Source organism: Myotis daubentonii, chromosome 15 (genome assembly GCF_963259705.1).
Source record: "Myotis daubentonii chromosome 15, mMyoDau2.1, whole genome shotgun sequence".
NCBI lineage: Eukaryota > Metazoa > Chordata > Mammalia > Chiroptera > Vespertilionidae > Myotis > Myotis daubentonii.
This window is the reverse complement of record NC_081854.1, coordinates 13,095,562-13,116,915: the sequence shown is the minus strand read 5'-3', so window position 1 is coordinate 13,116,915 and position 21,354 is coordinate 13,095,562. Positions and strand designations below refer to the sequence as shown.

Genomic DNA, 21,354 nt, shown 5'->3' with positions numbered 1-21,354 from the left:
AGGTAGCCTATTAAGTGAAAGGAAAACCAGACTTAGGTCAAAATATCAAAGCTCTGGTCTTAGCTCTGCCCATAGCTATGTAATGTGTGAAACGCACTCAAGTTTTCCAGATCTGTGATTCCATTTCTGCCAAAGCTGTGGGTTAGAGGAGATAAATTGAAAAGGCCCTCTCAGCACTAAAATTCACTTTGAGTCTGGGGGTATATACAAAGCAGAGCAGAAACTTTATTAGAAATGTCAAACACATCCATAGGAACTCTCTGTTCTTCAAGTCTCCACCTGCTCATCAACTCATGACCAGCAGTCGGAGGGTCCCAGTCCAAAGAGGTGTCCTATGACTCGGGATAGATGTCTCCACAGGAACACTATCGAGCGATTATAGCAATAGCAGAAGCAATAACCCAAACCTCCCAACGTAAATGGGAAGCCAGGTGGTGGCCCGATTTCCAACCTTTCGGGATTGAATGAGAGATTGGTATGGACACATTTCCTTTACCCACTTGGGTCCAATTGTGAATATCCCAGACATCAGCCCACAATGAGGTACAGATGTACAGCCTTTGACCTCCAAAGTTGAGTCAATGTCTCCTAAGGAACAAGGAAGGATAGGGAGACACACAGATGTTTTAGAAAACCAGAGAGGAATCCAGTCCCAACCCATTTCTGGATACCTGAGTGTCAGAACCTCTTGGTATCCACTCAAATGTCTAGTTTCCAGTCTCTGAAGCCATCAGATGTTCAGTTTACCTCCAGCAACCCGAACTTTTCCTTGATGGCATCGAGTTGTATCAATGGGACAGGGAAGACAAGGTGCACTCGAACAGGCCTCAAGAGCTAAACAGGTTGGAGAGTGGAAGGTTGTTGACATATTGGGAGCTGGAGGGGGAAAGAGAGGAACAATTTAAGAGTATGTCCTGCTTTTGGAGTTCTCTCCCTGCTACCTCGTCTTCCCCAAGTCTTTCGTGTTGATACCACTCTAACCAAGGCCTATTACTGCCACCTCCCCACTCTTTCCCAACTGATTTTCTTGGCTGTCAGAACCCCAACCAACATGACTTTCAAACTCTGTGCTTAGTTCCATCTAGGATCATTGTCTAGAAGGAGAACGATGTAAATAATTCAATACAACTCAGTAGGCACTGTGTCTTAGGTATAAGAGGAAAAAATTAAAGGAAGACCCAAGTACCTAAAAGAATTTGGTGTTTTCAGGGAGCAGATATCTGAGTTGAGATGATGAATAGAGCTTAGCTTTATGAAAATGGGGGGTTTGATGGGATAGCAAAGGAAACAATAAGGACAAAGGCCTGGAGCGGTGAGCCAACTTGGTGAATATGGGGAACTGTAAGAAATTGCAGTGTTGATATTCAACTGCGAGGCACTGGTAGGGCTGGACTGGCTGTTATAACCATGTCCATTCTGATTGGCCAGTAGCACCTCCATTGTCAACTATTTTGAATACCAACCTCAGGTAGAACACAAGAGGAAGAGAAGGAAGTGAGCTGAAAAGATAGGCCAAATGGGGGAAGCAGTCTATGATCAGTGTCACCCTGTTCAGAGATCTTCACGGACATCTTGTTTAAGGACACAAATCCCAAGGTATATCCCAGCCTTCACTGATATCCCTCTCTTCCGAGCAGCGTTGAGACTCCAAGGTAACAATTGAGAAAAAGAAAGACAAGCAAAAGGTCTGAGGTCCTTTTGTGTGTGGCCCGCTTGGGCCTAAGCCACGTAGGAACACAAAAAGAGGTGTCTGGTGGGTGGGTGGGTGGGTGAGATGCCAGGGGCACACTGTGGAGAGCATACAATGGTATAACCACTACGCTGGACACCGGAAATAAATACAAACAACGCTGAATGCAAAACGCATTGGATAATACACAAGGGATGATAAGCTAAGGGGAGAAAAGGACAAGAAGGAGGAAGACAGCCATTGCCTTCCTTGTTATCTGCGTTTCTCTCTCCCCTCCCGAGGTACCTGGGATCACCTCTGCATTCTATATCTCAGGGATGTTCTCTCTACTGTCACAGAAGGAGTGAGTGTTAACAGTAACTGCTGTAGTAGACCACCGGCGGTGGGGAGTGTTGGACGAGCACTATTGCGGGTATCTCGTCGGAGCAGCAGAACTCCAGGCCAGAAGTTTCGTATTGGCCCCTGTTAGGAGCGCAGATGGCGGGCCTCACCTTTGACCCCGGGGAGAGGGGAACAGCACTGACATGGATGCCATCACCTTCCTCCCACTCAACCTGACCGCTCCTTCTCGTTTTACGGGATTTGACCATCATCTGAGATTCCTCGCACAAGCCCCATTGTCACAAGTCTCAACTTGGCAAGCTAACCTACCAGTTGGAGCATCCCCCTGGTGGTCAGTGCACATCATAGCGAGCTTAGGCATATCATTTGCATATTAAGTTTTGATTGGTTGACTGGACGACTGGACACTTAGCATATTAGACTTTTATTATATAGGATGGTGAACTGTTAGTATTTCCACTAGGACTGTGTGAGATTCTTTGAGGTCAAGTTCTTACCACAATGTTGGGCACTGTGTTAATATTAGAGCTTGCACCTGGTGGGTGTTGACTGTGGTTGAGCATGGACCTATGAACAAGGGTGTCACGGTTGGATTCCCGGTCAGGGCACATGCCCTGGTTTTAGGCTTGACCCCCAGTGGAGGGCATGCAGGAGACAGCTTGATTGATGATTCTCGCTCCTGGTTTATAGGTCGACGCTTAACCTATGCAGAGGCAGAGGGGAGGAGAGAGAGAAAGGAGAGAGAAGTCAGTTTTTTCCTTTTTCTCTTTTCAGTGTGGGGTCGGGGAGCAGAAATAATGAGTCAAAACAGACTTCTAGGAGGAGGGTGAAGGTGTGCGGGTTGCCAAAGAAGTGAAATATTGACCCCACTATTTTTTTTAATAAAATTTTATTTATTGATTTTGACAGAGAGAGAGAGAGGTGTGGATCTGTTGTTCCACTTATTTATGCATTCATTGGTTGCATCTTGTATGTGGCCTTGGGGTATGGGGAAGATGCTCTACCTACTGAGCTACCTACCTGGCAATGACTGACCCCACTCTTTCCATAGTCCTGGTAGGATTGTGAAGGAAATAGCCATGATGTTCTAGTCACCTCCTTGTCACACCATTGGTGAGGGAGGGACACCCCACCATAAATAGTATGAGATGACCCCATGCACAGCACCCACCACTGCACAGACCAGATGGACAGCAGTATCTAATCACATATATTCACAGCCCAGGGGAGGAAGCCATCACACCCCACGCACAGCCACCCGGGGTGCACTCAGGAGCAGAATGAGTAAGCTGGGGCTGAAGGAGGCAAGCTTGGAGCAACAAGGGAGGAGGTGTGCCCGGTTCTCTTAGCTTGATAGGAAATGATGAAAATTCATGAGGGTGATGCAGGAAGTAAATAGATTAACCCCAGGAGAGATGCCTAGGGCTTTGTGTTTAGTATTAAGAACCTTCAAGGACTAGAGGAGAAAAAAAGCCATGTCCATCTCTCCTGCTGACTGAATAATGATCCAGATCTTGGGACACAGTGTAAGCACCCAAGAAACTTCCCTTTTGTCTTGTTTTTCATCTTGCTTTATCAAAGTATAATTTACATATCACAAAATCCACCTGTTTGATGTATACAGAACATTGTAGAAAGAAATGGAAAATGACCTAAATCAGTGGCAAGATATCCATGTGTGTGGTGAGGAGACAACACTGTTAAGATGCCAGTACCCCCCAAATTGATCTTACTTCTGCCCTTTCCTCTTTTCCTTCTAGTACTTCCATTATGTGTATGTTGTTCTGTTGATAGTGTCCCGCAGGTCTTTGAGGTTCTGTTCATTTTTCTTCCTTCTTCTTTTCAGATTGGATACTTTTATTCACTTATCAAGTTTGCCAACTTTTTTTTTTTGCTAGTTCAGATCTACTTTTGAGTCCTTCTACTGAGTTTTTAATTTTCATCATCATACTTTTAAACTCCAAAAATTCCATGTGGTCCTTTGAACATATTTTTATCTTCATCCAGGGATATGTTTATTGATTTTAGATAGAAAGGAAGAGAGGGAGAGAGAGAGAGAGAGAGAGAGAGAGAGAGAGAGAGAGAGAGAAACATCAATGTGAGAACATCAATCATTGATTAAACCCTCAACCTGCGTATGTGCCCTGATCAGAAATCAAACCTGCCATCTCTCTCTGTACAGGCACAATGGTCCAACCAACTAAGCCACACTGGCCAGGGAGCTTTTCATTCTTAACATATGTTTTCTGGTTTGAATCTGGTAACAAAACTATGGATTAGAATTAGTGGTATTTTCATTTCATAGATGACAAGACAGGGCCAGAGCAGTTAAATCTTTCCCCAACGTTGTCCAAGCTAGAAAATGCATGAAGCAGACCTGGATTCTAGGGTTCCTGTCCAGGCTGTCAAAAGGAGGGCCCCCCTTCTCGCAGGGCACAGGGAGAGACCACCCATAAAGCCAGGGGAGTGGATACCATGGGGACCTTCGTCAAGTCTGCTGTAAAATGGGAAACCACCTTTAGGAACAACTTCCCAGTTTTTTATTTTCATTCATTTCTTTATTGTGGAATCATTTTATAAGATTTTATTTGAGCCAAATTAACAACATATGCTGGGGAGTAGAGATCGCAAATGTTTCCACCTCCCAGTTTTTTGAACAGCTTTGTAGTAAGGGAATTCACATGTCACACAATTTATTGATTTAAGGCATACAATTCAATGGTCTTTGGTCTATTCATAGTTGTGCAGTCATCATCACAATCAATTTTAGAACTGCTCCATTGGCTGCAAGAGAAAGCCAGGGCCCATCATTAGTTCTCCACTTCCCACCTTCCAGGCTTTGGCAAGCGCTGGTCGACTTTGTCTTTATAGACTTGCCTATTTTGGACATCTTTTTTAATTTTTTTTAAATATATTTTATTGATTTTTTACAGAGAGGAGGGAGAGGGATAGAGAGTTAGAAACATCGATCAGCTGCATCCTGCACACCTCCCACTGGGGATATGCCCGCAACCAAGGTACATGCCCTTGACCGGAATCAAACCTGGGAACTTTCAGTCCGCAGGCCTACGCTCTATCCACTGAGCCAAACCGGTTAGGGCTATTTTGGCCATTTTATATGAATGGAATCATAGTACATGTTGTATTGGTGCCTGTTTTCTTTCACTTAGCATAATGTCTTTAAGGTTTATTCATGTAGCATGTATGATTATGTCATTTTAAAATACATTTTATTGATTTTTTAGAGAGAGAGAGGAAGAGAAAGGGAGAGAGAGAGAAACATTGATATGAGAAGAAACACCCATTGGCTGCCTCCTGCACGCTCCCTACTGGGGATTGAACCTGCAACTTGTGCATGTGCGCTGACTGGGAAGCAAACCAGCAACCTTTAGGTGCATAGATGATGCCCAAACCATCTGAGCCACACTGGCCAGAGCATTTCATTCTTTTTATTTTTATAAATAATATATTTTTATTGATTTGAGGAAGAAAAGGTGAGGGTGAGAGAGATAGAAACATCAATAATGAGAGAGATTCATTGATGGGCTGGCTCCTCCATATCCCCTACTGGGGATCGAGCCTGCAATTTGGGCATGTGCCCTGACCGGGATCCGAACCTTGACCTCCTGGTTCATAGGTTGATGCTCAACCACTGAGCCATGCCAGCCAGGCTCTTTTAAATTTTTGAATTGTGGAATAATATTCCATTGTATGGATATACCACTGTTAATTTTCCCATGAGATCTCCCCAGTTCCTGGCACAGAGCTCCTAAATATCTGGGAATGTTCTGGGTGATGGGAATATGTTTTGTTTTATTCGGTGACTCTTGGTGGGCTCCTCGGTGAGGAATGGTCACCAGAAAGACTGAGCCATGATTAGTCTCCAGGAAGGGCAGAGGGCCTGGAAATGGAATGTATGATGGATCATGCCTGTATGTGGTGCAGCCTCCATAAAAGTCCCAAAATTACAGGGTTTTGAGAGCTTCTGGGCGGTGATCATATGTTAGGGCTGGGAGAATGTCTCACTGAGAGAGGGCATGGAAGCCCCGCACTTTCTCTCATAAACCCCATGTCTTCCATTTGGATGTACCTTTGTATCCTTTATCATATACTTTATCATATCCTTTTTTTAATTTATTTTTTATTTTTGTTGTTGTTAATCTTCACCTGAGGATATTTTCCCATTGATAGGGAGAGTGGAAGAGAGTGGGAAAGACAGAAACATCGATGTGAGAGAAACACATCAATTGGTTGCCTCCTGAAGGAGCCCTGTTAGGGCTCAGGCTGGGGAGAAGCTTGCAACCAAGGTACGTGCCCTTGACCAGAATCAAACCTGGGACCCTTTGGTCTGTAGGCCGATGCTCTATCCACTGAGCCAAACTGGCTAGGGCTATCATATCTTTTTTATAATAAACTGGTAAATGTAAGTAAACTGCTTCCCCAAGTTCTGTGAGCTGCTCTAGCAAATAACTTAAACCCAACTAGGGGTCATGGGAACCTCTGATTTAGAGCCTATTGGCCAGTAGCACATTTGGCACCTGAAGTCTTGAGGGACTGAGCCCTTAACCTGTGGAATCTGATACTATGTCCAGGTAGCTAGTGTCAGACTGGAGTGAAATTAAAGGACACCCAGCCGTTGTCATAGAATTATTTGGTATGAGAAAACCTTTACAGTTGTTTTGTCAAAAGTGCATAGTGGGGCCTTAACCGGTTTTGCTCAGTGGATAGAGTGTTGGCCTGAGGATTGAAGTGTCCCAGGTTCAATTTCAGTCAAGGGCATGTAACTTGGTTGCAGGCACATCCCCAATACAGAGTGTACAGAGGCAGCTGATCAATGTTTCTCACTCTCTATCCATCTCTCTTCCTCTCTGTAAAACATCAATAAAATGTATTTTTTTAAAAAGTGCTGAGTCGGGTAATTGTGTGAGAGTAAAGGAGAAACACAAGAAGAAGATAGAGTTTTCCCTACTAACCTGAGTACATATGTACAAGTGGGATTTTGGGGTTATACAGTAAGTCTACTTTTATCTTTCTTTTTTTACTTTTTAAAAAGTATTTATTGATTTCAGAGAAAGGAAGGGAAAGGGAGAGAGAGATAGAAACATCAATGCTGAGAGAGAATCATTGATCAGCTGCCTCCTGCATACGCCATACTGGGGATTGACCCTGCAACCTGGGCATGTGCCCTGACCAGGAATCAAACCATGACCTCCTGGTCCATAGGATGATGCTCAACCACTGAGCCATGCCAACTGGGCTATGTCTTCTTTAATATCTTTCAACCATTTGCTGTAGTTTGCAGAGTAGATTTTTAAATTTCATTTGCTAAATCCATTCCTAAGTATTTTATTCTTTGTTCACTATGGTAAACAAATGGCCCATGGATTCGCACCAGGGTGAGGTGGCTTTCACAGAGCGCTTGCTGTCTGTAGAGTTGCCACACCAGCTCAAAGCTCTGAATATATGGAACTCACATTGCCCTGAGAGAAAGGGATTGTGATGTGCATTTTGCAAGTGAGGAAACTGAGGCTCAGAGGAAGGGAAGTATTTCATAACAAGTAAATGAGGGCTCCAGGCCTTTCTGGTCTAGAAAATGAGCCTTGTTTCCAGTGTTACTTGAACTTTGAGCCAGGGTAGGGAAGCCTTTTATAGGAGATAAATATGGTCACGTGTGAATGTGGCAGGGACCCTCCGACTCTGAAAATGTCCCCAAGGCTGGGTAGTTTTATTTCTTAAGTTATTAAAAAATGTTTCTTGGATAATCCTCACCCGAGGATATTTTTCCATTGATTTTTAGAGAGAGTGGAAGGCAGAGGGAAAGACAGAGAGAGAAACATTGATGTGAGAGAGACACATCGATTGATTGCTTCCCACACGTGTCCGACCAGGGCTGGGTATCAAGCCTGCAATGGAGGTATGTGCTCTTGTCCAGATGAACCCGAGACCCTTCAGTCCTTGGGCCCACACTTTACCCACTGAGCCAAACCAGGTAGGGCAGCTGGGTGGTTTTAACTCACCCTGCGCCATTGAAGAGTTCCCTGAGCCTCAATTTCCTCCTAAATGGAGAGTTGTATGGCTGTCTTCTCACAGTTCTCTGAGACTCTGACAGAAGAGCTGGTTGGGCTTCTGATGCGGAGTCTATAGTCAGGAAATAAAATGGATTCTGTTTTGTTTTTTTAAAACTTATTTTGCTTATTCTTTTTAGTATTTTTTAAAATATATTTTTATTGATTTTAGAGAGGAAGGGAGAGAAAGAGAGAGAGAAACATCAATGATGAGAGAGAATCACTAATTGGCTGCCTCCAGCACGCCCCCTAATGGGGATTGAGCCTTCATCCTGGGCACATGTCCTGACTGGGATTCAAACTGTGATCTCCTGGTTCACAGGTTAATGCTCAACCACTGAGGATCCTGGCGTGGCCATTTTAGTATTTTTTTTTTAATCTTTAATTTCTTTATTGGTTAAGGTATTACAAATATGTCCTCATCTCCCCTTTAACCCACAACCCCCCACTCATGCTCTCATCCCCCTGTGGTCTTTGTCCATTGGTTTGGCTTATATGTATGCACACAAGTTTTTTGGTTGATCTCCTGGCCTTACCCCCACCTTCCCCTACTTTCTCTCTGGGGATTGACAGTCTGATCGCTGCTTCTCTGTCCTGGTCTTTCCCTGTTCATCAGTCTACGTTGTTCTCTATATTCCACAAATGAGTGAGATCATGTGGTATTTATCCTAATCTGACTGGCTTATTTCACTTAGCATAATGCTCTCCAGTTCCATCCATGCTGTTGCAAATGGCAAGAATTCCTTCTTTTTACTGCAGTGTAGTATTCCATTGTGTAGATGTACCACTCTTTTTTAATCCACTCATCTGCTGATGGGCACTTAGGCTGTTTCCAAATCTTAGCTATGGTGAATTGTGCTTCTATGAACATAGTAGTGCATATATCCTTTCTGATTGGTGTTTCTGGTTTCTTGGGATATATTCCTAGAAGTGGGATCACAGGGTCAAATTGGAGTTCCATTTTTAGTTTTTTGAGGAAATTCCATACTGTTCTCCACAGTGGCTGCACCAGTCTGAATTCCCACCAGCAGTGCAAAATGGTTCCTTTTTCTTCACATCCTCTCCAACACTTGTTTATTGATTTGTTGATGATAGCCATTCTGACAGGTGTGAGATGATACCACATTGTCATTTTGATTTGCATCTCTCATATAATTAGTGACTTTGGGCATGTTTTCATATGTCTTTCGGCTTTCTGTATGTCCTCTTTCGAAAAGTGTCTATTTAGGTCGGTGGCCCATTTTTTGATTGGGCTGTTTATCTTCCTTTTGTTAAGTTGCAAGAGTTCCCTGTAAATGTTGGAGATTAAACCCTTATCAGTGATAACATTGGCAAATATGTTCTCCCTGCAGTGGGCTTTCTTGTTGTTTTGTTGATGGTTTCCTTTGCTGTGCAAAAGCTCTTTATTTTGATGTAGTCCCATTTGTTTTTTTTCTCTTTAGTTTCCATTGCCCTAGGAGAGTATCAGTGAAGAAATTCCTTCAGCATATGTTTGTGATTTTGCTGCCTGTGGATTCCTCTAGTATTTTCATCATTTCCCATCTTACCTTTAAGTCCTTTATCCATTTTGAGTTTATATTTGTGTATGGTGTGAGTTGGTGGTATACTTTCATCTTTTTGCATGTATCTGTTCAATTTTCCCAATACCATTTATTGAAGAGACTATCTAGACTCCATTGTATGCTCTTGCCTGCTTTGTCAAATATTAATTGGGCATAGTAGGTTGGGTCGATTTCTGGGGTCTCTATTCTATTTCATTGATTTATATGTCTGTTCTTGTGCCATTACGAAGCTCTTTTAAGAACAGTGTCTCTGTTGGCCTAGCCGGTTTTGCTCAGTGGATAGAGCATCGGCCTGCGGACTCAAGGGTCCCGGGTTCGATTCCGGTCAAGGGCATGTACCCTGGCTGCGGGCATATCCCCAGTGGGGGTTGTACAGGACGCAGCTGATCAATGTTTCTCTCTCATCGATGTTTCTAACTTTCTATCCCTCTCCCTTCCTCTCTGTAAAAAAAATAAATAAATAAAAATTAAAAAAAATCAATAAAATATAAAAAAAAAAGAACAGTGGCTTTGTAATACAGCTTGATATCTGGTATTGAGATCCCACCTACTTTGTTCTTCTTTCTCAGGATTGCTGCAGCTATTTGAGGTCTTTTTTAAATCCAGATGAATTTTTGGAACGTCCATTCTAGATCTGTGAAATATACTGTTGGTATTTTAATGGGGATTTCATTGAATCTATAGATTGCTTTGGGTAGTATGGACATTTTTTATGATGTTGATTCTACCAATCCATGAACACAGTATGTTCTTCCATCTGTTTATGTCTTCCTCTAACTCTTTTCTCTGTGACCTGTAGATTTTCGCATATAAGTCTTTTACCTCCATAGTTAAGTTTACTCCTAGGTATCTTAATTTTTTTTGGTGCAATGGTACATAGTATTGCTTTTTTACTCTCTCTTTCTATAAGTTCACTATTGGTGTAAAGAAATGCCATAGATTTCTTGGCATTAATTTTGTATCCTGCTACATTGCCGAATTTATTTATTAAGTCTAATAATTTTTTGATGGAGTCTTTAGGGTTTTCTATGTACAGTATCATGTCATCTGCAAATAAGGACAGTTTTATTTCTTCATTTCTAATTTGGATGCCTTCTATTTCTTCTTGTCTGATGGCAAGGGCTAGTACTTCCAGTACTATGTCAAACAGGAGTGGTGAGAGGGGGCATCCCTGTCTTGTTCCTGTTCTTAGGGGAAATGGTTTTAGTTTCTGTCCATTGAGTATGATGTTGGCTGTGGGTTTGTCATGTATGGCTTTTATTATCTTGAGGTATGATCCTTCTATTCCTACCTTGCTGAGAGTTTTTATCAAGAAAGGGTGTTGGATTTTGTCAAATGCTTTTTCTGCGTCAATTGATATGACTATGTGATTTTTATCTCTCAATTTGTTTACGTAATGTATCATGTTTATTGATTTGCGAATATTGTACCATCCTCGCATCCCCAGGATAAATCCTACTTGGTCATGTTGTATGATCTTTCTGATATATTGCTGGATCCGATTTGCTAGAATTTTGTTGAGTATTTTGGCATCTATGTTCATGAGGGATATTGGCCTATAATTCTCTTTCACTGTGTTGTCTTTATCTGTTTTTGGTATTACGGTGATGCTGGCTTCATAGAATGAGCTTGGAAGTGTTCCTTCCTCTTGAATTTTTTGGAATAGTCTGAGGAGAATAGGTTTTAGTTCTTCCTTGAATGTTTGGTAAAACTCCCCTGTGAAGCTGTCTGGCCCTGGACTTTTGTTTGCTGGTAGCTTTTTGATGACTGCTTCAATTTCTTCCATAGTTATTGGCCTATGGAGATTTTTAGAATCTTCCTGATTGAGTTTTGGAATGTTGTATTTTTCTAAGAATATGTCCATTTCCTCCAGGTTGTCTAGTTTGTTGGAGTAGAGTTGTTCATAGTATTTTTTTAACAATTCTTTGAATTTCTGTGGGGTCTGTTGTTATTTCGCCTCTTTCATTTCTGATTTTGTTCACTTGGGTCCTCTCTCTTTGCTTCTTGGTGAGCCTGGCTAGAGGTTCATCAATCTTGTTAATCCTTTCAAAGAATCAGCTCTTGGTTTCATTGATCTTTTGTATTGTCTTTTGGTCTCTATGTCATTTATTTCTTCTCTGATCTTTATTATCTCCTCCTTCTGCTCACTCTGGGCTTTTCTTGTTGCTCTCTTTATAATTCTTTGAGTTGTCGAGTTAGATGATTTACTATCATTTTTTCTTGTTTGTTTTTTTTAGGTGGGCCTGTACAGCTATAAACTTCTCTCTCAGGACTGCTTTCATTATGTCCCATAGGTTTTGGACTGTTGTGCTTTTATTGTCATTAGTTTCCAGGGTGTCTTTAATTTCTTCTTTGATCTCATTGATAACCTAATCATTATTTACTAGCATGCTATTCAGCTTCCAAGTGTTTGAGTTTTTTGGATTGTTTTTATTGTAGTTTATTTCTAATATTATGCCGTTGTGGTGTGAGAAGATGTTTGGTATTATTTCAATCTTCTTGAATTTGGAGATACTTTGCTTGTGACACAATATGTGGTCTAATTTTTAAATGTCCCATGTCCATTTGAGAAGAATGTATATTCTGTGGCTTTGGCGTGAAATGTTCTGAAGATGTCATTTAAGTCCATCTGATCTAGTGAGTCATTTAGGATTGCTGTTTCTTTGCTGTTTTTTTGTCTAGAGGATTTATCCAGTGATATCAGTGGTGCATTAAAGTCCCCTACTATGATTGTATTGTTGTTGATCTCTCCCTTGATATCTTCCAGGAGGTTTTTTATGTATTTGGGTGCTCCTGCATTGGGTGCACATATGTTTATCAGGATTATGTCCTCTTGTTGTATCGATCCCTTTAGTATTATGAAGTGGCCTTCCTTATCTCTTGTTATGGCCTTCACTTTGAGGTCCATTTTGTCAGATATAAGTATTGCTACCCCAGATTTTTTTTCATTTCCATTTGCCTGAAAGATACTTTTCCGTCCCTTCGCTTTCAGTCTGTGTGAGTCCCTTGTCCTGAAGTGGGTCTCTTGTAGACAGTATATATATGGGTCATGTCTTTTTATCCATTCAGCCACTCAATGTCTTTTGATTGGAGCATTTACTCCATTTACATTTAAAGTTATTATTGAAAGTACTTTTTTGTAGTCATTTCTATTTTTGTGCTTGTGTTCTTTAGTACCTTTTTTATTTCTTCTTTTTGCAGCATTCCCTTTAGCATTTCTTGCATTGCTGGCTTGGTAGTGATAAACTCGCTTAGCCTTTTTTTGTCTGCGAAGCTCCTGATTTCCCCTTCAATTTTGATTGATAGTCTTGCTGGGTAGAGTATTCTTGGATTCAGTCCCTTGCTTTGCAACACTTTGTATACCTCCTTCCATTCCCTTCCAGCTTGATGTGTTTCTGTTGAGAAATCATTTGATAATCTGATGGGGGATCCTTTCTAGGTAACTCTCTGTCTCTCTCTTGCAGCCTTTAAGATTCTTTCTTTGTCGTGAACATTTGCCATCGTTATTATGACGTGTCTTGGTGTGGGTCATTTGGGATTTATCTTGTTTGGACTCTCTGTACTTATGTAACTTTTTTCTTCCCCATATCTGGGAAGATTTCTATCATTATTTCTTCAAATATATTTTCTAATCCTTGCTGCTCCTCTTGTCCTTCTGGCAGCCCTATTATGCGTATGCTGCTTCGTTTCATGTTGTCCCAAAGATCCCTTAGGCTCTCCTCCTGCTTTTTAATTTTTATCTGCAGTTGCTGTTCAGATTGAGCTTGTTTCTCTACCTTATCTTCTAACTCATGAATTTAGTCCTCTGCATCTTCTAGTCTACTGTTGAAACCTTCCATGGTATTTTTGATTGTAGCTATATCACTTTTCATTTCTTCCTGATTCTTGCATAGGTTGTTGATTTTCTCATCCATCTGGTGAATGAATTGTACAGCCATTACTCTAAATTCTTTTTCTGTCATTTGGCATGCTTCAATTTCACTAATTTACGTTCTTGGTGACACCTTATTTTCCTTCCCCTGGGGATTCTGTCATCTCCCCATTCTGACTATCTGCAGAAGGTTCAAACGTCAAGTTGCGTGGGCCTGGGCCGTGTGCCATCGGAGCTTTGCCCTGCCCTAGTGTCACTGAATCTCTCGACACTAAGATGTGTGGTTATCGTGGGTTGGTGGGAACCAGGCTCACTCAGAGTCAGCGTTACCAGTGCTCAGTGTGGCTTCGTGTGCACGTGCACCATGCTGAAGCCAAGACTCCCCTGGAGTGTGTTGAAAATCAGAGCCCCCTAGCATGTGCCAGGAGTCAGAGTTCCCCAAGAATCCAGTATCAGAGTCTCTGTTGCTTCGCGCAGCCTCACATTGAGAATCAGGGTCTCTGTGTGCGCATACACCAAGAACTGGAGTCACTGGCTCTTAGTGTGAATGCACTGGGAATTAGGGACTCCAGGCGCAGGTGATAAGAAACAGAGTCAATTCACAGGTGCTGAGTGCTGCCTCCCGCCCACAGAATTTGGGGTCCCAGAGCCTGTGCTGCGGGGAACAAGTTCCCAGCATTCGTGCATTCCCAGGCTAAGATTCCTGTAGCAGTACTGAGGCCCGAGCAAGCGGTGGGTCTATCAGTTACTATGGCACTGCCTGTGAGCCTGTGGGGAGGGGGATGGGCTCTGTAACTCACAGAAATCTGCAGCCTGGATGTCTGGCTTCTTGAGGTCTGTGGGTCTGTAGCTGTGGTCACAAGTCTCTGTCCCCAGTGGCTGCAGAGTCCTGGTTTGCATCTGAGACCAGACTGAGTGGTGCTGAGACCAGGATCCTAGTCTCAAGCAGCTCTGTTTCTCAAGATGGCATGGTCTCTGTGCCCGCACTGGCCTCCCAAGAGTGTCTGCGCTGGGAGCATGGCTCCGCCGGCTAAGACTACCCAGTTTGGCAGCCCCTTATAAGACCTGCAGAATCTAACTGTCCCTAGCTCATACACACACACACCATGCACGTTCACACACTCCCCTGTCACTCCCTTGCTGTCTCATACTCTCTCCATCCCTACCTTCCTGCCAGTCACCATCTTCGAATCTTTAGTATTTTTTTAATTAAAATTTTCTAAATGTTGACATTATTAGAGGAGTCCCCCTCCCTTCTTTGCCCACCACCACCCTCCCCCTTCCTTGGCCTTTACCAAGTTCTTGTCCATATCCATGGGGTTGAACACCCTGTGAGAGCAGTTGGTCCTTTTCATCTTTCCCTCTTCCTTTTGCCTGGTCATGAAACACTAAAACAAAGGGATTTTACAAACATCTCTGCCTCGTTTTAAATGCATTTTAAGCTATTGAGACTCAGGGACATGAAGCCATGAGCCAATGTCCCGGGTTTCAGCTGAGAGATAATCTTGAATTTTATGCTGTCAGACTTAGGAACACAGACGCACAGCCTGGGGAGGTTGATTCTTATCCATTTGCAGGGGGTGGTGTGAGGGAAGCATGTTATATAAGAAGGCGACAGAGGCTGACTTTCATCAGTCACGGGAAGGCCAGCAGCCATGGTACCGAACGTGGGAATCTTTCTCATGTGCACTGGTGCCTATGTATTTCTCCAAGTGGGCCATGCGAATGCAGGTAAGGGAGGAGAGAGGGGCTGGAACTGGGGTGGAAGAAAGTGCACCAGAAATGGGTTAAATAGTAAAATTAATAATAATAATCTATACTAATAAAAGGATAATATGCCTATTAGATCGGGAGACTTTCTGCGGGACCTTCAAGACATCCTTCCAGACAAAGCCATGGTGGCGGAGCCAAGGCAGAGGCGGTTAGGGTTGATCAGGCTGGCGGAGGGGGGAGGGCAGTTGGGGGCAAGCATGTCGGCAGGGAGGGGCGTTTGGGGGCAATCTGGCCGGCAGGGGGGGGGGGGGTCAGTTGGGGGTGAGCAAGCCAGTGGGGGTTGGAGGCAGTTGGGTGAGAGCAGGCAGGGGGAGGGGAGTTGGGGGTGAGTAGCCCGGCAGTGGGAGCAATTGGGTACAAGCACCATCAACAGGGGGTAAGTTGGGGCAATCAGGCCAGCAGGAGGGGAAGCTGGGGATGATCAGGTCAGCAATGGGGGGCAGTCAGGGGTGATCAGGCAGACATGCAGAGTGGTTAGGAGAGATTAGGCATGCAGGCAGGTGAGTGGTTAGGAGCCAGTGGTCCTGGATTGCGAGTGGGATTTCCAACTGCAATGTGGGATCGAGTTTAAACAGGCAGTCGGACACCCCCAAGGGGTCCCAGATTGAAAAGAGTGCAGGCCGGGTTGAACGTCACCCCCCGTGCCATGCACGAATTTTGTGCAGCGGGCCACTAGTATAATAATAATCCTATTTAACAAAAGTCCAGTGACCATAATGGCAAAACGACCAGAACATCTGCTCAACCAGTCACTATGAGGAGCACTGACCACCTCTCAGTCCCTTTCTTGGGCCAGCAGGCTCCGGTCACCAATGGTGAACGGGGACCTGGGGTGTGTGGCAGGGGATGCGGGTGGCACCAAGCCAAGGTCGCCTCCCAACCGGTCGCCCCACACAAAGAAGGTGACCAGTGGCAGGGGTGGGGCCGGCAAGTGGGCAGGAACAGCCGACCTCTCAGACCCTCCCCTGGCTGGATAGAGAACGGGAGCTGGGGTGGATGGTGGCAGGGGGCGGGGATGGCTGCCAGCAGCCAGGGAAGATGGCCATGATCACAGGCTCGGCCTACGGACTCTACCCATGCACGATTTCGTGAGCTTCAAGGGCCAAACACTGTTATTTTTTTTAACCCTCACCTGAGGATATGCTTTTATTGATGTTAGAGAGAGAAGAAGGGAAAGAGAGAGAGAGTGAGAGACAGAGAAACATTAATTGGTTGCCTTCTGTATGGGCCCCAAGTGGGGACTGAACCGACTACCTATATATGGGCCCTGACTGTGAATTGAACCCTTAACTCTTTGGTGCATGGGACAATGCTCCAACTAACTGAGCCACATTGCCCAGGGTGGCCAAATTCTATTAAGAACTTGTATTTTTAAAACAAGTTTCTGAAGTGTAAGCCTAGTCAGTCTGACTCAAAAGCTCATAGTATTATGAACTATCGATCCCCACAACAGCTGCCTCATTCCTAAATTTGCTTTCCAGTATTCCAGACATGAGCCCCTCCATTCACCCAAGGTTTCATATGTTGTTCACAGTGAGTTCTTGATGTAAATAGGGGTACATGTTTGGGATAACAGAGAAGCCATATTGTCAGGGCACATGCACCATTAATGTGGTATGGGTTGAGTCCCATTTGGCTATTTAACCCTAAGTTGTCAGTATGATTGCAATAAGAAAGTGCAAGATTCTTAACTCATCAGGTATGTCTTGCAGCCTTCTATTGTACTCGTTTCTATTAGAATGGTCTTCAAACTGTGAAGATAATACAGTGTTGCTAACCATAGTCACTATGTTGTACAGCAGATCCACAGAGGTTATACTTGGTTTTCTTACCACAGTACAAAATTATAATGTTTTAATGTGAAAAAAGGTAGAGCTGCAGAGCATTTGTGCCATCAAATGGACTCAGACCATCCCCATCCATCTCTCTTCTCCTCCATCCATATACTCTACGCCTGTATTTTTTCCAGCTCAGTTGCAGCCTGGGACCCTCTGTCCTCTGCAATTATCTCAGAGTAGTGGCCTGGTGCACAAATTTATGCACATTGAAAGGAAACTAATTAGAAGAAATATTTAAATATTGCTATTTGCCCTTTCTGTATAATAGAAGTATCAACCAAATTCATGATCAAAAATGACAGATGGAAACAGATGAGTGTGAGTGATGCCAGCAAGAGCTCTATATGTATTCCATATGCGTTGGTCAACTTAGCCTTTCATGTATATAGAATAAACTTGCTTAATTAGACCTGCTTTCTGATTTAGTTAAACTTTTTTTCCAGCCCAGTGAAGCACCCCAACTTCTCTTTTAGGTAATTGTCACCAACACAGCAGTAAATATCAACACAAAGCTGATTATTATTGTAGATCACACAGGGAAAACATAGGGTGAAATATTTAACTGCAGGAGGGTTTGACTATATTCTGCGCAGGGAGAAAACATGAAGTCATTTTCAAAGTCCACCATTTCTTACTTCTTTTCAGTCGGGTCAAGTTTCTAAGCTTTCTAAATCTCCGTTTTCTGGCTAATGAAAAGAAAATAGGATTCCACCGAGTCTCCTATCTAGATACTCCCAGACAACTGTGGGGATCAAATGAGAGGAGGCACGGGAAAACGCTTCACAGACATTTGATTACAGTGTAAAGTATTTCCACCTGGCTATTACGCAAGTCGTGTTCCTGGGCTGCAGAAACTGTCAGGAGGCTAGTCATCGGTAGGGTGAGAAAGCTGGGCCTTGCTATGTGACGTCATTACCCGGTGCCCACAATGGCCATTTCAGGGCTGGTCTGGGCTGTGGGCTGCATATTTGCCATGGGGTCTTGGCAGGATCAGCTGCAATTTGGTGGGCTGTCCCTCCAGGGTGGTGGCAGGGTCTGTGTTCCACTTGGGGGGAGCCGAGTATTGCTTTGTGGGCGCTAAGTCCATGGTGCCATTTCTCTGTGTGTCACAGCAACTCCTGCATTGAGGGTCTGCGCCCTGGTGTTTGGTGCATGTCATAGCAACCAGTCGAATGGAGGGAAGGACACATATATTAGCCATATATGTACTAGAGGCCCAGTGCATGACATTCATGCACGAGGTGGGGAGATCCCTCAGCCCGGCCTACACCGTCTGCAATCCTGGACCCCTCAGGGGATGTCCTGCTAGTTAAGGCCCAATCTGCAGCAGAAGGGGCATAAACCGGCAGTCAGAAATCCCTCTCACAATCTGGGACCTATGGCTCCTAACCGCTCACCTGCCTGATTGCCCCTAACAACTCTCCTGACTGCCAGATCGCACCTAATTACTTGCCTGCCTAATTTCTCCTAACTTCTTGCCATCACCCCTAACTGCTTCTGCTTGCCTGACTGATCACCCCTAACCACTCTGCCTACCTGCCTGATGCCCCTAACTGCTCACCTGCCTTCCTGATCACCTCTAAAGTCTCGCCTGCCTGCCTGATCACCCCTGACCATTCTACCTGCCTACTTGATTGCCACTAACTGCTCGACTGCCTGCCTGATTGCCCCTACATGCCTTTGACTCAGCCCTGCCATGGGGGCTTCTTCCGTTGTACGTCCCGTATGACATCCAGAAGTTCGTTCAGGTGTCCGTCCTAATTAGCATAGGGATGCTTTTATTATTATAGATAAGCAATGTTGGAAAATAATGAAAACAAAAACAACAATCAAATCAAACAAATTAATGTTAGGTGGCAATCGTGATCAGCATTCTTCAAAGGTATTTTAAATGCATGGGCTAAGTCTTCCCTCTCAGTAATGGTAGGGGCAGGTGCACCCTTCCCCTCCCACTCCCCCCAAGTGTCTAGTCATTAAGGTCAAGCCACTTCTTAATGTGTTTTTAATGATTTTTTTTTTAGAGAGAGAGAGAGAGGGAGATGTAGAGAAATTGAACATTGATGAGAGAGAAACATCAACATCGATCAGCTGCCTCCTGCATGCCCTCTGCTGGGGATAGAACCTCAAACCCAGGCATGTGCCCTGACTGGGAATGGACCTGGGGACCTCAACTATGAACCGTACTGGCCAGGCAAAGCTCTGTTCTTACCTGTGTCTCAGAGCCACATCTTGAGAACTGGAGGCAAGGACAGTGGAGGGCTTTTCTCAGAAGGCCCCCTCTGCTTTACACACAGGGCACTGGGCAGGGGTTAGTAGACCCTGGCCTTCATGGCTTGCTTCTCCCAACATGGAAAATCTTCACTACAAACAAGCTGGGGCCAAAGTGACAGAGAGCCCAGTATTCTGAGCCTGTTATCACTGGGTGGAGCCTGGAACCAATGAGTGACATCTGGGTGGAGGGAAAAGTCCCTAACCTGTCAATCACACCTCCCTGAAATTACCCTCTGACACCTGAACCTGCGGGGTTGAGTAAGGCTGGCAGCCTTTCACCCTGGAAGTGATGCTACCTATAGTCCTTGACTGGGAGACTGAAGAAGGGGAACCTATCTTTATGGCTCTGCCCACTCATAGTTACTTTCCTCATACAGAGCTGGGGCGGGTGGTGGGCATGAAGACGGCAGGCATAGGTCAGATGGCACAGATCTGCTGTTCTTACTGATACTTAGTATATGTTCTTGAATAAATGTTTCCTTATAATCCATTTATAGTGACAAGCTTCTTTCTTGCTACTCTGGGAACACAAGAGATTTTCTAAGTTCCTTAATTAGATAGTCCTTATGATGGCTCCGTTTAAGTTATAGTCTCAATTACTGACCCCAACATTATATAGGCCATGAGTGGTGACTTCACTAGTGACTAAAAGCTCCCACAGCCACTGTTACATCTCTCCCTGGGCTGCTCAGGCCCCAGAACACCGGTTACGCTCTGGCTTCCAGGCCCTTTATTTCTGGCACCTGTGAATTTGTGTCTCATTTGCACCCAACTATTCACTGAAAGACTTTTTCTACAACATATGCCTTTTGAAAAGTGTCTGAGAGCCAAGTATGTGTCAGTTTCTGCACTTAGGACCGATGCCAAGGCAAACAACACAGTCCATCTTGTCTTCCCAAAGTTTAGAGTCCCCCAGGGAAATGGGCAGTTGAGTTGAAAGTAGAGAGTGAAAGGCTGGGAGAACATGACCAGAGATCCTTCTACTTGAGGAGTCAGAGAATATCTCCAGAAAGAAATAACATTTTAGTGAAGTCAGGAAAGACAAACTGTCTATGGCAGGCACCAGCCCTCTCTGGCCTCAGGGCCCCTCCTGCCCCAGCGGCCTCCCCACACCTTTGCCATTCAGTCAAGCCCACAGAAAGGACAGCTATGATGTGTGCTGATGCTACAGGGTCTGGAGGAGGAGAGGGCCGGATGTGAAGATCCTGTGTGATCCAGGTGGTCATGCAGACTGCCCCCCACCTGAAAGATGGTTTCTTTCAGGAAAAGACAACAAAGTCACACTTGCAGAGAAAGCAGTTTATTGCCAGGTGAGGGGGACTCAAGTTGCAGGGAAAGGATGACACCTCTGTCACTCAGAGTATGCCCTCCATGCTTGCAATGTCTTAGTTTTCTGTGCTTCGGGTTCAAAGGCTTGACTGTATCCATGGCTGTGGACAGGGTCACTCTAGGGACATGAAACATGGTCTTGATGTCAATGTGAATGAGTTCTATTGATTTCTTCCAATCATTCCCTGGAGTGTTTCTTTTCTCTGTTTCTCCCTGCTCTCCCCCACCACTACTCCAGCTCTCTCACACTCTCTCAAAAGACTGTGCATTGCACTCTCTTCCTCTCCTGTCTTCTCTCCCTCTACCTTCTCTTACCGCTAATCCTCCCCAATCCTTCCTTCCATGTCTTATCTGCAAACTCTGTTTCTTCTTCCTTTTCTAAATCTCCTCTCTCCATTGTTTGCATTCTGTCTTTGTCTTTTATTCTTTTTAATTTTGCTCCCTTTTTCTTTCCTGTCAAAACTTCTGCTCCTTGCCCTTCCTCCTGTCCCCTTCCTGCTCCTCCCACACCTCCAAGTCTCCTCCAGCTCTCCACATAAGCTGATTCCATCTCTCTAACCAACTCGGTCCTTCCCTACTCATCCCTGTCTTTTCTCCTCCTCCCCAGACACTC

At 44.3% G+C, this 21,354-nt stretch overlaps 1 pseudogene; it reads right to left on the bottom strand.

Annotated features, from left to right (window-relative positions):
* Nucleotides 1-376: 376 nt before the first annotated feature.
* LOC132217173 (testis-expressed protein 101-like) lies at nt 377-3,081 on the bottom strand (annotated as a pseudogene).
* Nucleotides 3,082-21,354: the final 18,273 nt, after the last annotated feature.